Raw genomic sequence first — 16596 nt, 5'->3', positions numbered from 1 at the left:
TGTTTCTTTACTAAGATCTATGAGGAAAGGGAGAGTATCTGTCTTTCCACTCCTCTTGTCAAGGATTGCTGAATAAAATAGAGGATGCTCAGTTAACTTTGAATTTCAGATAAACAGTGAAAAAAATTTAGTCTAAGCATGTTCCAAATACTGAAAAAATATTTCTTGTTTATGTGAAATTCAAATTTAAGTAGACCTCCTACATATTTATTTGCTAAATAGGGCAAGCCTACTCTCCTATTCTACCACCTATTCAGAGCTTGAAATATTTGTTGAATTGATCCAAAAATCCCATCTTGGATTGAATAATTGTTTCACCTGTGCCTCAGTTGCATTCTCATGAAATACTGACCATTAATACCAATTTACGTATTTGTTCTTTTCTTCTGTTGACTCTTGTAGTTCCTGGTCCTTGTAGTCTTCCTTCTCTTATTTGAGTCTACTCCCCAACTTCCATATCCCAATCCCAAGCCCAGATAGGACTGGGGAGTTTAAGGAGCTGTCGGGACTTCATAGAAGTCTTGGCACTAAGTCAAGCTTGCAGCCCAAGTTTGTTAATTAAGATGATCTTAATAACCCTCCCCAAACCCCAGATTCTCGAAAGCTGAGGACTGAAATTCTCCTTGCAAAAGTTATCATAAACATTCATGTTTCCAAATCCAATAGCCAACCTCATTTTTTTAGAGCAATTGGTTGGGACTTTAATGGATGTGTAGGAATTCACAGTTAGACAGCAATGACTGAGTGTTATCAAAAGAGGGCACTGATGGCTGCAGAACCATTTCACAGGCATTCCTATGTGATTCTAATGTGAAGCCAGGTTGAGAACTTTGCTTTACCTTATGGGATTCCTTACAGATTGATCCTTAACTATATATTTTCCCCTCTTACTTCTCTCACCATGGTGGTCTTGTCCATACCATTTTAGACTAACACTAACATTTATATCACTATCCAGACCTCTTATCTTAGCTCCAGATTCACAAATCTATTTCATATCTCTAGTTGGAGGCCTTACACATATCTCAAAGGTAGCATATCTGTTTTGCCCTTCAAATTTCTCTCATCCTTCTGGTGTTCTCCAACATGGAAATTGATAGTAACAATTTTCTAGTTTTTCTGGCTTGAAATCTGGAAGTCATCCCTAATTCTCCAACTCCCTAAGTCCTTACCTTCTATCCAACAATAAGGTCTCAATTCAAACTCCAAAATATATCTTAAATTCATCCCTTTATCTCCATCTCCACCATTTCACTGGGTCTAATCTCCCACCATCTTTCTCCTAATTTGTTTTCCCACTTTTCTTCTTGCCCTCCTTTAATCACCTCTCTTCCTAACAGCCGAAGTGATACTCTCGTATTATAGGTTACATTGTATCCTTTTTATTCCATAAACATCTTCATTGGCTACCCATTCAATGAATTCGGAATAAAATCCAAGCTTCTTACCATGCTTTACAAGACCCTTCATGAGCTGGTCTCTGCCGAACAAGCCAAACCACTTTTCCAATTTTCAGCCTGCCCCGCCTATACTGATCTTACTTTATCTCTTCACACACCAACTACTTTCCTACCTCGGTGTCTTTGCACATGCTGCACCTCTGTCTAGAATGCTGTCCTTTCTCATGGCTAGCTCTTTCTCATCCTTTGCATTGCATCTTAAATGACACTGCCCCGGAGAACACGCCCTGACCATCAGTTCTAAATTAGGATCCTTTCCCACCACATTCTCTACCTCAGTGCCTTATTTGATGTTTTTCATAACACTAAGGACAATTTATTCTTATTTTGTCTTTTTACTTACTTTTGTTCCCCTTAATGAGTATAAATTTCTTAAAGGGAAGGGATCAATGCTTGTTTTGTTCACTGCAGTACTTCAGGTCCTGGTACATAGCCCTGTACAGAATTGGCTCCAAAAATATTTTTGAATGAATGATTTGGGACCTACTTTTACCACACCCTACCCAAAACCTGGAGTTTTGTCACTTAGCCAAACTTCGGCACCTAGGTCCTTTATCTACTTGCAGAACCTACCTGCTTACCTGCCTGCTTACCTAGATCTTTGCAGAGCGAGGACAGTAGTTCCTTCTCTGGGTTTAACCTGCTTACCTGTCAGATTGAGAGATTACTATATTCTGCTTACCAAGCTGAACTTTGTGAAACTAGATCTGCTCCCATTACCTAGAAGTTTTTCCTCTAAAATATTTTTTCTCTTGGCCCTGGGCTGCTGCAATTCACTTTTCATGCCCAGTCGAGTCAGTGACAGATGAGATTCCTTTATTTTCCTGATACATTTGAAATTCATCTTCAAATGTCTATGGTTGTAGGTAACTGTCACCCTCCTTTTCCAGCTGAGCAAAGTGGTAGAATTATCGATAGAGTAGAACTTGGGGTCCCTTGTTATTGAGATGTTAACCTATATTCTTCTTAGTGACACTTTTTTAAACAAAAAAATTATCATGAGTGTCATCTGTGGCACAGTGCAAGCCAGTTTGGACAGGACAACATGAAGCTGTTTAACAGCAAAGCAAGAAAAGTATGCCTTTGTGTTTATGCTGCCTTGAATTGTTCAATCCTTGCTGGGATTTTTGTCATGCCTTCCCAGTGAGACCATAAACTTGAGAGTAAAAGCTGTATTACATAATTTGTTTTTCTAGAGCATTGACAGCAATACACTAGTACATTCTTATCCCATTGACAGATATTTGAGGAGAGACTCCAGTCAATAAGAGATGCAGGCCATGTGTTAGAACAGATTATTGAAATAGCAAATTGTGGTGGAGGGGCCTTATGGGTGCCCAAAGTATGAATGGCACACTACTAATCTGTTGGTTTATGACAAGTTCTTAAAAGGCAGATAAAATAATTACTTCCCCAAGAAGGATCAAGAATAACATAGAAGTGCTTCAAATCAATGATGGGACCTGCTGTTCATAAAAATAATGCAGAAAAGACAGCCTTGTCATAAACCAACAGATGAAAGTTGGGAAGAGATATACATAAATAAAAATGTAAAAAAATAAAAAATTGTTTGTATTCTTCATTTATACTACTCTTCCATGCCTTTGTCCATGACTCTTTTGCCTGAAATGTTCTCTCCCCAGCTTTAATCTGCCTTGTGAACTCTTATTTATTCTTAACCCCCATCCAAGAAAACTCTTCTCTCATAACCTTTAATGACCCTTTCTCCTCCCACAGATTTAGTTCTTTCTTCTCTGTACCTCCTTGTAGGGTACAAATATTAGGATACATACTGACAGAGAAAATCTGAGCCAGTTAACTTGGGTCTGTTTAAATCTGCCCAGCCTCAGGGACCCACTCAATAAAGGTGTGAGGGCAGAAATTACCTTCGGAAGTCCCTGCCCTAAAAACCTTTTGTCTCTGTCTTCAGGAGCATCCAGTGTTCCCTTTTTGATAATGGATAGGTAGAGGGGGCAGTAAAAAGCATCTTAATGATAGCCATTTGGGGGTTACCGGATATAGGAAAAGAAGGCAGTTAAATATATATCTTATGAGACATCTGTGGTGGGTCAGACCTCCCGCTGGGCCTGTTTCTTGCTTGGAGGGTTCCAACAGGAAATTGGTTACTGTAGACTCATATAGCTGGAGAGCTCAAGGAGAGTATTTAGTGCAGCTCCTTGACATGTGGTTGGAGGGCTCTGGAGCCCAGGTACTACTCTGAGTCTCCCATTTCAGTGGTTCTTACGGTGTTGAAATGCAGCACTGGGTTTCCCCAAATTTAGAAGGCAACCTGTGGCTGCTTTCTTGGTGTTTGAAGGCAGTCAGCTGCTTCCGTATAATGGGAAGCAAAATGCTGTCAGCAGTAAGGGTATATCTGCCTCCTAAGCTCTCACAGAATATCATGGTAGCACAGATCACTTTCGTTTATAACTTTTATACTCAAGCTTCTTACTAAATCTGTGTGCTTCCTGGGTCTCTAGTACCAAAAGAATTCCTAACAAATAGTAAGCATTCAGTATACATTTGTTGACTTAAACGTATAAATAATTGATAATGACTTATAGTGGAATTGTAATATATGTATTGTGGGGTATGGTGTTAAAGTGAGCAAAAATTCCTTAAATCACCATTGGCACCATAATGAATATTAACAGAGTATCTGCTATATAAACAGATACATATCAATACATATCTTTCAGAAAAGTCTAGCACAGATATATTTTTTTCCTACATGTTTTAGACCAGTTCTACGAGTTGACAAAATGAAGTAGTTTGCTTATATTTTAGGGATATTTTACAGGGCGCATATGTTGTATTTGTAAACATGAGGGTTGAACTTTGAGTGATAAGCTAACTCAAGGAGAAACACATAGTAACTAAGAGAGGAATTCTCATCCTCATTGTACTCTTATTCTAGGACAACTCTTCAATGAAAGAAATTGTGGACAGAAGTGAACTTTAAAAATTGTTTCTCTTTTTCTCTCTTTAACAAGTAAGTTGAAGTAGTGTAAGCAAGAATGCACATAGATCTGTACCTTTCCTGAGATATTTGCATTTCAAATTGCTCAAAATTTTGAGCTGAATTATCTTCTAATCATGGAATTGGGCTATTTCCTTATAAAATGCATTTATTTATTTTTGAATAGGCAGCATAGACGCTTGATTCAAAATTCGTAAGGTATAAAAAGGGAAAAGAGGGAGATACCAACAGTGACAAATGTTGCTGAGAAGTTGAAGGAGAAGATGGCCGAAAAAGATCATGTTGACTTAGCAAAATAGAGGTCATTGATGACTTTTGCCTTAGATTTTTTTGGTGGATCATTGAGGGAAAAGATGAGAGTGAGTCGAATTGTGAGTATGAGGTGAAGAAATGGACACCATAAATCTTTTAAAAGATAAGTGGTATCTAAAAGAATATTGAGAGATTTGAGCTTTAAAAAATTCAGTGAAGAGACTTCTGGTAATGATGTACAATCTGCTTTAGCCCTATATTCCCACTTAGGACAACTAGAAAAGCTGTTCAAATCTTTAAAAATTCTTTTTTAAAGGCCTTTCAAATCTATAAGAAAGGCACTGAGATATTCCAGGGCCAGGATATGGGAAAGAAGGCATGAAGAAGAGTGAGCATTTGTGACTGGTTTTACCCTGGAGGTATTTGCTTATTTCACTTGATGATAAAGAGCTGAACAGAATTTTCAACAGGCTCATGTGTTTGTAATGCCAAAAGTTGGATTTTAGTGCCCTTCAGAGAGAAGGGGGCCAAGTAAACTGCAATCTTTGGGTCAAAACCACAGAGAGTTTAATATCACTATATGATTAAGGGTATACAAGAAGTAGACCAGCCCTTGCAGAAACTGAAGTTTAGTTTTTGAATAATCTCAAGCCCTAATTGGATTACGGTCATCTGGATTGCTAATGCCCCAATCTCCTTGCCTGCCATTAGAAAATTAAATCCTCTCTAGAAAGCTAACATATTCAAAGGTTCAAATCATCTCTACAGTTTTTAATAATATTAAAATTCTAACAAAAATAACCAGGCATAAAAGTAGACAAGACTTGACTATAAATCAAAGGAGACAATAAGAAAATAGAAACAGCCTCCTAGGGCATCAGACGATGGGATTATCAGACATAGACTTGTAAATAACCATGCGTAAGGAATTAAGAGATAAAATTAAAAATTTCAGCAGAAAACCAGAAACTATGAAAAAGAACCAAATAGAAATTCTAGGGATAAAAAATAATAATTGAAATTAAGAATGCAGTGGATTGAATTTAACAGCAGTTTAAAGCAAGCTGAGGAAAAACTTCAGTGAACTGGATGATAGGTCAGGAAGATCTTTTAGACAAAACATGGAGAGACAAAAAGATGGAAAATAGATAAAAGAAACTAAAAATTACATGGATCATCATGAAAAGCTGTAACACATCTGAAGCTGGAATTCCAAAAGGGAGAAGAGAGTAGATGCAGCAGGAGCAATATTTGAAGAGATAATGGCTGTGAACTTTCCAAATATGATAAAACATGTGGAATCACAGATTTAAGAAATAATATAAACACCAAGCAGGATAAATAGAAATAAAACCACATCTTGGCACATTAGAGAGAAACTGCTAGAAACCAAAGACAAAGAAAAAAATTTGAAAGACAGGCAAAGGGGAAAAAACAAAAAGTTATATTACCATTAAAGGAGCAACCATGATCCCAACAGTTAATTTCTCAACAGAAGTGGAGAAATCAGAGAAGGGAATGATATCTTTAAAGTGCTGAAGGAAAATAATTGACCACTTAGAGTTTTATATTCTTAAAAATTCTTTCAAAATTGAAGGAGAAATAAAGATGCATATGCAATTAAAATACCTGTCAAGTGAGTAGTAAATAGAGTTGAGGTGTTCTAAAGGCCTTGCATTGAGAAGTGGTAAAAGATTTTAAGACGTCAAAGATGTAATTGCTAAGGTAATCATTAAACAAATGACAAAAGAATGTATGTATGTAAAATTACATAATGGAGAGAAAAAGATGGAATAATATAAACCACTTAATCTAATAGAAGGCAAGAAAGGATAGAAACCAGAACACAGAACAGGTGAACTAATAAAGTGCAAATAGAAAAAGTTTATTTTAAAGCAAAAAGTATACTACAGATAAGAATATTGATAATGATAAAAGGTTTATTCACCAGGATATAATTCTAAATGTACATGTAGCTAATAATTTAGCTTCAAAATATCACAAGCAAAAAATGACAGAATTAAGAGAAATAGTCAAATTCACCATCATAGTGGGAGATTTTTAATATACTTTTTTCTTAGTAACTGATAGAACAATTAGAAAATTCAATACATATATAAAAGGTCTGAGCAACACAATGAAAAACAACAAAATAGGCATACCCTTCACTGTACCCAGTGGCAGCAAAATCCGTTTTTTCTAAACGCACTTGAAAAATTCATCAAAGTTGAACATACGTTGTGTCATAAAATAAATGGGTCTCAAAAAATTTTAAAGATTAAAATTATAGGAACTGTGTTATTTAAACCAGTGGAAAGAAATCATTAAGCAAAAGAAAAGTAGAAAACCCCCAAATGTATGAAAGTTAAGTAGTACACTTCTAAAAATCTATGGGGCAAAGGTGAAATCACAGTATAAATTAGAATGTAACCACAATGTTCGTTGCAGCTCTATTTACAATAGCCAGGACATGGAAGCAACCTAAATGTCCATCAACAGATGAATGGATAAAGAAGATGTGGCACATATATACAATGGAATATTACTCAGCCATAAAAAGAAATGAAATTGAGTTATTTGTAGTGAGGTGGATGGACCTAGAGTCCATCATACAGAGTGAAGTAAGTCAGAAAGAGAAAAACAAATACCGTATGCTAACACATATATGGAATCTAAAAAAAAAAAAAAAAAAGTCATGAAGAACCTAGGGGCAGGACGGGAATAAAGACGCAGACCTACTAGAGAATGGACTTGAGGACATGGGGAGGGGGAAGGGTAAGCTGGGACAAAATGAGAGAGTGCCATGGACATATATACACTACCAAATGTAAAATAGATAGCTAGTGGGAAGCAGCTGCATAGCACAGGGAGATCAGCTCGGTGCTTTGTGACCACCTAGAGGGGTGGGAGAGGGAGGGTGGGAGGGAGGGAGACGCAAGAGGGAAGAGATATGGGGATATATGTATATGTATAGCTGATTCACTTTGTTATAAAGCAGAAACTAACACCATGGTAAAGCAATTATACTCCAATAAAGATGTTAAAAAAAATGTAGTTTTCAACTGAATTAAAATGAAAATAGGACATTTTCATATGATGCATTGTGGGATACAGCTAAAGCTCTGCACAAAGAAGTTTATGGCCTTAAATGCATATATTATAAAAGAAAAATGTAAAAGTAAATGATCTAAGCATCTATTAAAGTAAATGATTTAAGCATAAAAAGGGGAAAAAACAATAAATTAAACCCAAAGAAAAAAGAAAAAAATAATAAAAATTGGAGCAGATATTAATGAAAACATTTCCTAATGTACAATAGAGAAGATTATTGAAGCCCAAAGCTGGTTTGAATAATTAGTAATAAACACATTGGCCAAACTGAGCAACAATAAGGTAGTTATGAAAATGAGACTTCACTGTGTATCCTACAGACATTAAATGACCTAAAAATATTATGAACAATATTAGGACAATGCATTAGAAAACTTAGATGAAATGGACAACTTACTAGAAATACGAAAGTACCAAATTTAGATGAAATGGAAGACCTACTAGAAAAACGCAACTTAACAAGACAAAAAGAAAAGAAGACTGCTACAAGAATTAAAAAAAAAAAAAATCAGTAATTTAAAACCTTCACTCAAAGAATACTCCAGGCTCAGATGGCTTCTCTGAGTTTTACTAATTACTTGAGAAAGAAACAATACCAGTTTTACACAGTCTCTTCTAGTAGGTAGGAAAGGGAAAACTTCCCAACTCAGTTTTTTAAAAAATCCACAAATCAAATATCAATTCACTTAAATTTACAACCTATCTTGTAGTTTTAACCTTCTGAAAAAATTTTTAAATAAAGTCTGGGGTATTTAATTTTCCTTTTGGTTCTAGCACCTTTGATTTGCAAAACTAATTATTCTTCAAGTAAATTGATAGTACACTAGGAACTCTTATCTTCATTGAACCAGTCATAAAATAATCTACTGATGTATAAGTTACTGCTTCCATTAAAGGTACAATTTTCCAATTTCAATAACTGAACAAGAGATAAATATTTCTTTAATAATGAATGCATCTTCCTCTATGTAGGCAGCCATTTATAACAACTAGTTCACTTGCTTTTTAGATAAGATGCCTCATTGCTTAACGAGACAAGATATTAACATTAGACACATTTCTCCATTAACCTATATAAAGTTGTGAGATTCTCTGTTTTTGAGCAAAAGTAAAAACACTGATATATAAACTTAGTGACACATTCTGGAAGGTGCTTAATTGAGCGCTATAACTTAGCAATTAATCTCCAAAATGAATACCCATTTAATTTACAGTGTTTGCAGTTTTTTTGTAGTATGAACTACAACACTCCCTTGCCTTCACTCTAATAAAGGTCAGTGGTGAGACATTTTTATATAAAAGAGACTCCATTCCTATATTCTTTAGAAATTATCATTTTATCTACTGAACACGAGTAAAGGCATTTACCTGCATAACTAAATTCTGCATTAAAAACATAGCTTAAAAGAAGCAAGTTGATAGATGAAGCATCAGTTAGTTCATTCTTTCTCTAAAACGTGGGATTGTTTAAAAAAGTTCATTAAGAACTTCAGAAATAACTTATAGATGAGGAGATATATACAAGAAGGGGCTATCTTATCCAAGAATAACCAGAGAAATCGTAGAGTGTCATGAGCTTTGCAGCTAGTCTGTGAGGTTAAAGTTCAAGAAATATTGTCATCCACGGGGCTCCTTTGTTTCTATCTTGTTTACAGTCTCTTTCACAAAAATGGATTCAAAATAGAATGGAAAGTTTTCACTCTCAACAATTGTCTTTGAACACATGAGCAAGTTCAGTAATAAACTTTCATCTCTTATCGCTGTTGCTCTCAAAGGCAAGTTCATATTTCCAACCAAGAGTAATTTTATAATTTTCACAATAGATATCCACTACAGCATGTTCACCAGGGAGAGGGCCTGTCCTCTGCTGGATCACAGCCCACATTCACCCAGAATTAAAGAGGTGGGCTTGGTGTTGACTAACGCAAAAGGACTTGGCTATCAGCACAGCATGATGCTAAATGAGCTTTGCAGTGGATATAGCAGTAAATTCAGTGACAGTTTGGCAGGTAACCTTGGAAAGTTACGGAGTTTGTCATTTTCATCATCTCTGCTGGAAGTTTTTCACTCAGCTCAGGGCTGGCACGTGAAGAACTGCAACTCTGTTGGATTCTGTGAGAAAAGAAACCCTGGAATACTGAGGCAAAAGCTGTTATTCTGAAGGGTGTATACAGATGAGCAGAGAGAAGATGTCACAGTGCACGCTCAACTGTCTGTGCCCTGGCCAGCTCCCCTCCCCGCAGTCCTAGCCCACAGCACCTATCTGGCCAGGTACGCACTGCCACCAGCTAGATCAACAGTCAGTCAGTTCACTGCATGTCTGGGTACTGCTTGCTCAGGCCATCAGGCAGCCGGTGGCTGACGGCTCCTCCATGTGGCATGAAGCCTTCTCCCTGTCATGGACCAAGCTCATTTGATAAGACTTGCTTCATCTTGATGACATCATCTGATGCGCCCATTATGGAAAAGTTAATTACAGGCCAATCTCACTCATGAATATAGATTAAAAAATCCAAAATTAGTGTTAGCAAACTGAATCCAGCAATATATAAAAAGGATACTATATCAGGACCAAGTTGTTGTTTTTTTTGGGGGAGGGTTGGGGTTTATTTTATTTTTTTTTTTAGTGCCAGAAATGTAAGGCTGGTTCAGAATTCAAATATCAAACAATGTAATGCACTGTATGAAAGAACAAAGGAGGAAAATCATAAGATTATCTCCATAGATGCAGAAAGCCCATTAAAAATTAATATTTATGATAATAAACTCATGGAAAGCTGGCAGTAGAATGCAACTTCCTTAATTTGATAGAGTACTCACAAATAACCTCCAAGAAACATTACCCTCGTGTTGAAATACTGAAAGCTACGTCTCCTTTTTGAAATAAGAAACAAGACAAATATATCCACTCTCACCATTTTCTATTCAACATTTGCATTAAAGAACCTAGGCAACCAGCGCAATAAAGAACAAACAAAGAGAAAAGAATAATGCCTATAAAAGGAGAAATCAAACACTTGGTACATCATAGAAAATCCAAAATACTATATAGATAAATTATTTAGAATAGGTTAATTTAGCAAGCTTGCCAAATATATGGCCAATATACAAAATTATACTTTGTATATATCAGCAATAATTTATTAGAAAATAAAAATTATTCAATTTTCAAAAAATCAACTATATAGAACTATATCTAGCAAAAATTTGTGAGCTCTCTTCTCAGAAAATGAAAAATATTGAGAGAAATTAAAGAAACCCTAAATAAGTAGCTACATCATATTTCTGGATTGGAAGACTCAACAGTTTAAAGATGTAATTCCTATCAGTATGCCAGATTTCTGTGTGTGTGTGTGTGTGTGTGTGTGTGTGTGTGTAGAAATTGACAATCTAATTGGAAAAAGTATATGGAAATGCAAAGGTCTAAGAATAGCCAAGACTTCTCTGGTTCCATATACAGAAGTTTCAGGTGCATCAAAGTCCTAAGTACAAAAAGTAAAGCAAAAAATCCACTAGAAGTTAACATCAGGAGAATGTATTCTTGACTGTGGAGAATTAAGTGACTTACCTGATAGATAAACTGAAAAGAATAACAGGTTCAGATTCTCCATTCTCTTTTTTCCCTTTTCCTGTCTTCCATTGGATAATTGGAACTTGTTTTTGTATTTGCTTGTTGAAAAGTTATTCTATATTTTTTACTTCAGGTAGTTGCCTTCATCATAAGACTCATGTTTATTTATCTCCACTGATTCTTTAAACATGTCAGTATTTATATACTGCCCTTAACGAGAACACTCACATTCTTTCTTACACTTCTTGTCTCCCCCACCAGCTCCATCATACTGATATTTTCTAGAATTTTATTTCTAGTTTATTAGAGTTATACATTCTCTTCTTCTTTGTCCTTTAAAATTGCTTGGATAGTAAAATATCTTACCAAGAAATTTGATACACACTACTTCCCATATTTCTTGTACTTCTGAATGTGTTTCAGAAGTACACAATCTTACTATTACGTTTGTGTGTGTGGTAGCAAAAAAAAAACCTGGTGAAGCCTGTGTGCCCAAGAATATTTTATTATGTCTTCATATTTGAATGACAATTTGGTTGCTTGGAAAAAATCTAGTTTTGAATGTATCTTTCTTCAGTACTTTAAAAATAACTGCTTCATTAATTTCTTGTACCTTGTATTAGGGTTAATAGGTGTAATTACGATATGATTCTTATTCTTTTATAGGTGATCTTCAATCCAGATGCTTTTAGAATTTTTGCTTTATCTTTGCTAATTTTGAATTACACTTCTAGATAGAGGTGTACTTTACTTTATATCTTCTGTTTGAATTCTATGGGTCTTTTAACTTTCAGATCTTTTATCTAGCTTTATTTCTAGGAAATTTATCCTCATTATTTCTTCAAACATTTTCTCCTCTTTATTTTTTGTCTTTCTTTCTAAGTCCCATTATCCAGATATAGACAGTTTTCCCTTCTTCCACAGATCTAAAATGCTCTTATATATTTTCTATCTCTTTATTCTTCTGCCTCCTGGGAGAGTTGCTCTAATTGTACATTACAGATTTGTTCTGCAGCATACCTCTGAGCTCATATTTCCCTTGAGGTATAAGATACCCTGCCTGATGATGTGTCAGATAATATCTGTTGGGAGAGTTAAGGCAAAAGAAGAGGATGAATCCCGGGGCACTGAGACTCAGCCCAGTAGAACCATTGCCTAACACCCTTTTTTTAAAGACATCTTTTGTGTGTTATTTATTATTATTTTTTAAAAAATTATTTTATTTATTGAAGTATAGTTTGTACAATATTATGTTAGTTTCAGATGTACTACATAATGATTTGACATTTGCATACATTGTGAAATAATCACCACGATAAGTAACCATCTGTCCCCATACAAAATTATTGCAGTATTATTAACCATATTGCTTATGCTGTATATTACATTCCTGTGGTTTATTCATTTTATAACTGGAGGTTTTTACCTCTTAATCCCCTTTACCTATTTCTCATCCTTTCCAACTGTCTCCCCTGTGGCAACCACCTGTTTGTTCTCTGTATCTGTGAGTTCGTTTTGTTTATCCTGTTTTTTAGGTTGCACATATAAGTGAGATCATATGGCATTTGTCTTTTTCTTTTACAGTTGGTTTATTTAAATCAATAACCTTACAAGCTCTGCTCACTGTATTTTATTGTTTAGACCTAAAAGTTTTTTTAATTAAAAAAACTTTATTTTTTTATTGAAGTATAGTTGATTTACAATATTATATTAGTTTCAGGGGTACAACATAGTGATTTTTATAGATTATACTCCATTTAAAATTATGATAAAATATTAGCTATATTCCCTGTCCTGTACAATATATCCTTGTAGCTTATGTATTTTATACATAGAGTTTATACTTCTTAATTCCCTACCCCTATCTTGCCCTTCCTCTCTTCCATTTCCCCACTGGTAACCACTAGTTTGTTCTCTATAAGTTCGTTTCTGTTTTGTTATGTTCATTTGTTTCATATTTTATATTCCACATGTAAGTGATAATATACAGTATTTGTCTTTCTCTGCCAGACTAATTTCACTTAGCATAATACCCTCTAGATCATCCATGTTGTCGCAAATGGCAAGATATGTTTTCAAATGGCTGAGTAATATTCCAGTGTGTGTGTGTGTGTGTGTGTGTGTGTGTTGTATCTTGTATCTTGATCCATTTGTCTGTCAATGGACACTTAGCTTGCTTCCATATCTTAGCTATTGTAAATAATGCTGCAATGAATATTGCTGTGCAAATACTTTTTCAAATTAGTGTTTTTGCTTTCTTCGGGTAAATGCTCAGAAGTGAAATTTTTGGATTCTGTGGCAGTTCTATTTTCAAATTTTGAGGAATCTCCATACTATTTTCCATAGTGGCCGTATCAATTTACAATCCCACCAACAGTGCAAGAGGGTTCCCTTTTCTCCACATACTCGCCAACACTTGTTATTTGTTGTCTTTTTGATGATAGCCATTCTTACAGGTGTGAGGTGGTATCTCATTGTGGTTTTGATGTGCATTTTCCTGATGATTAGTGATGTTGAGCATCTTTTCATGTGTTGGCCATCTGTATATTCTCTTTGAAAAAATGTCTATTCAGGTCCTCTGCCCATTTTTATTATCAGGTTGTTTTTTGTTTTTGTTTTGTTTTGTTTTTGACGTTGAGTAGTATGAGTTCTTTGTATGTCTTGTTTTTTTGGTTTTTTTTTGAAAGTAGACATTATTTATTTATTTATGGCTGCATTGGGTCTTCTTTGCTGTGCGCGGGCTTTCTCTAGTTGCAGCCAGCGGGGGCTACTCTTTGTTGCGGTGTGCAGGCTTCTCATTGTGGTGGCTTCTCTTTGTTGCAGAGCACGGGCTCTAGGCACACGGGCTTCTGTAGTTGTGGCATGCGGGGTCAGTAATTGTGGCTCATGAGCTCTAGAGCGCAGGCTCAGTAGTTGTGGCACGTGGGCTTAGTTGCTCTGCAGCATGTGGGATCTTCCTGGACCAAGGCTTGAACCCATGTCTCCTGCATTGGCTGGGAGATTGTTAACCACTGCACCACCAGGGAGGTCCTATAGTTTGCTTTTATTCTTTATTTTTTATTGGAATAAAGTTGATTTACAACGTTGTGTTAGTTTCAGGTGTACAGCAAAGTGAATCAGTTATATACATACAGATATATGCTTTTTTTTAAGATTCTTTTCCCATATAGGTCATTACAGAGTATTGAATAGAGTTCCCTGTACTATACAGTAGGTCCTTATTAGTTATCTATTTTATATATAGTGCATATATGTCAATTCCGATCTCCCAAGTTATCCATCCCCTTTCTTCCCCCCTAGTAATCATAAGTTTGTTTTCTACATTTGTGACTCTATTTCTGTTTTGTAAATAAGTTCATTTGTACCATTTTTTTAGATTCCACACATAAGTGATATCTTATGATATTTGTCTTTCTCTGACTTACTTCACTCAGTAGGACAATCTCTAGGTCCATCCATGTTGCTGCAAATGGCATTATTTTGTTCTTTTTTTTTATAGCTGAGTAACATTCCATTGTATATATGTACCACATCTTCTTTATCCACTCCTCTGTTGATGCACATTTAGGTTGCTTCCATGTCTTGGCTATTGTAAATAATGCTGCTATGAACATTAGGGTGCATGTATCTTTTTGAATTATGGTATTCTCTGGATATATGCCCAGGAGTGGGATTGCTGGATCATATTGTAGTTCTATATTTAGTTTTTTAAGGAACCTCCATACTGTTCTCCATAGTGGCTCTACCAATTTACATTCTCATCAACAGTGTAGGAGGGTTCCCTTTTCTCCACACCCTCGCCAGTTATTGTTTGTAGAGTTTTTGATGACCATTCTGACTGGTGTGAAGTGGCACCTCATTGTATTGATAGTTTTTTTTTTTTAATTTTTTTTATTTTTTAATTTTATAGCTACTTTATTTATTTATTTATTTATTTTTGGCTGTGTTGGGTCTTCGGTTCGTGCGAGGGCTTTCTCTAGTTGCGGCAAGCGGGGGCCACTCTTCATCGCGGTGCGGGGACCGCTTTTCATCGCGGTGCGCGGGCCTTTCACTATCGCGGCCCCTCCCGTTGCGGGGCACAGGCTCCAGACGCGCAGGCTCAGTAGTTGTGGCTCACGGGCCCAGCTGCTCCGTGGCATGTGGGATCCTCCCAGACCAGGGCTCGAACCCGTGTCCCCTGCACTGGCAGGCAGATTCTCAACCACTGCGCCACCAGGGAAGCCCTGATAGTTTTGATTTGCATTTCTCTAATAATTAATGCTGTTGAGCATCTTTTCATGTGCCTCTTGGCCACCTGTATGTCTTCTTTGGAGAAATGTCTATTTAAGTCTTTTGCCCATTTTTTGATTGGGTTGTTTGGGTTTTTTTTGATATTGAGCTACATGAACTGTTTGTATATTTTAGAGAGAAATCTTGTCGGTTGCTTAATTTGTAAATATTTTCTCCCATTCTGTGGGTTGTCTTTTCATTTTGTTTATGATTTCCTTTGCTGTGAAAAAGCTTTTAAGTTTAAGTAGGTCCCATTTGTTTATTTTTGTTTTAATTTTCATTACTTTAAGAGGTGGATCAAAAAAGGTATTGCTGTGATTTGTGTCAGAGTGTTCTGCCTGTGTTTTCCTCTAAGAGTTTTATGGCCTTACATTTAGGTCTTTAATCCATTTTGAGTTTATTTTTGTGTATGGGGTTAGAGAGTGTTCTAATTTCATTCTTTTACATGTAGCTGTCCAGTTTTCCCAGCACCACTTATTGAAGAGACTGCCTTTTCTCCATTATATATTCTTGCCTCCTTTGTCATAGATTAGTTGATCATAAGTGCTTGGGTTTATCTCTGAACTTTCTGTCCTGTTCCATTGATCTATATTTCTGTTTTTCTGCCAGTACCATACTGTTTTTCTTTTTTTTTTTTTAATTAATTAATTTATTTTTGGCTGTGTTGGGTCTTTGTTTCTGTGTGAGGGCTTTCTCTAGTTGCGGCAAGCAGGGGCCACTCTTCATCGCTGTGCACGGGCCTCTCACTATCGCGGCCTCTCTTGTTGCGGAGCACAGGCTCCAGACGCGCAGGCTCAGTAGTCGTGGCTCACGGGCCCAGCTGCTCCGCGGCATGTGGGATCTTCCCAGACCAGGGCTCGAACCCGTGTTCCCTGCATTGGCAGGCAGATTCGCAACCACTGCACCACCAGGGAAGCCCCCCATACTGTTTTGATGACTGTAGCTTTGTAGTA

At 36.2% G+C, this 16596-nt stretch overlaps 1 pseudogene; it reads right to left on the bottom strand.

Moving 5' to 3' along the window:
* Positions 1–9505: 9505 nt before the first annotated feature.
* LOC132368074 (protein yippee-like 1) lies at positions 9506–9851 on the bottom strand (annotated as a pseudogene).
* Between the last annotated feature and the right edge of the window lie 6745 nt (positions 9852–16596).

Source organism: Balaenoptera ricei, chromosome 6 (genome assembly GCF_028023285.1).
Source record: "Balaenoptera ricei isolate mBalRic1 chromosome 6, mBalRic1.hap2, whole genome shotgun sequence".
NCBI lineage: Eukaryota > Metazoa > Chordata > Mammalia > Artiodactyla > Balaenopteridae > Balaenoptera > Balaenoptera ricei.
Note: the sequence above shows the minus strand (reverse complement) of the source record. Positions and strands in the feature narration are given on the sequence as shown.